Here is a 937-nt window from a genome sequence, read left to right as displayed (position 1 = left end):
TCGATATGTGTGTACTGGAAAGGGTTCTTAAACAAGACGATATTAATTTAAATTTATTAACGTCTGTCTCCCCCCGATCGTGTTTTTCTCATCTAATGATAATATTATACTGCTGTAGTCCGTATGAGAAACAGTCCCAAGTTGAAAAAATAAACAATTCTCTCCGTTATCGGTTCAAGCATATATAAAATACATAACCAGCTTTTATATATTTAAAAATGTTGATATTATTTTATTATATTTAAAAAGTAACACGGACATTAACCGGTTTATATTAATATTTATTAATATTTAATAACTAATTTTATTTAAAAATTACAATAATAATATCCTATTCAACACGTCAAACACGTCAACTATCTTTGATAATGTTACAAAAAGTCGTCGATATAGGAAACGTTTTAAGTTTCGTAAGCGGAAAACTGATAAAGTAAAGTTATCCGACCTTATCTTCTAAAACCGTGCGGCCAACCAACACATGTACAATGTACATGGTATATTATCAGATAATACTATTAATACTTCTATACAGTGCTCGACTTGGGGGGGGACGCAGGGGGACGGAGTACCCCAACTAATTTGTCAGGAATTTTAGCGTACCCCTACTCTCATTTTGAAGAGGCACGCACGGGACGCTGCATCATTCTGCATTTTTATCAAAATGCACGTGATCAAATCATAATTTTTCTTACCATAGATTTAATAATTATTTATATATTTTGTATTATTATTTAATCAATTACCTTTAAAATATTATTATTTAAGATAATAAAGAACAAACCTATGATAAATTATGGAACTATTTAAATAAATAGGTAGTTAAAATGAATTGTTTTTATTTAGTTACTTTTGAGTTTGTTATTATATTTTATAAGTTGTAACAAAAATATACAATATATTTTTATATGATTTTTAGAGTGGGTAATAGGGGGTGTGG

Source organism: Acyrthosiphon pisum, chromosome A2 (assembly GCF_005508785.2).
Source record: "Acyrthosiphon pisum isolate AL4f chromosome A2, pea_aphid_22Mar2018_4r6ur, whole genome shotgun sequence".
NCBI classification, from domain to species: domain Eukaryota; kingdom Metazoa; phylum Arthropoda; class Insecta; order Hemiptera; family Aphididae; genus Acyrthosiphon; species Acyrthosiphon pisum.
This window is presented reverse-complemented; position numbering follows the sequence as displayed.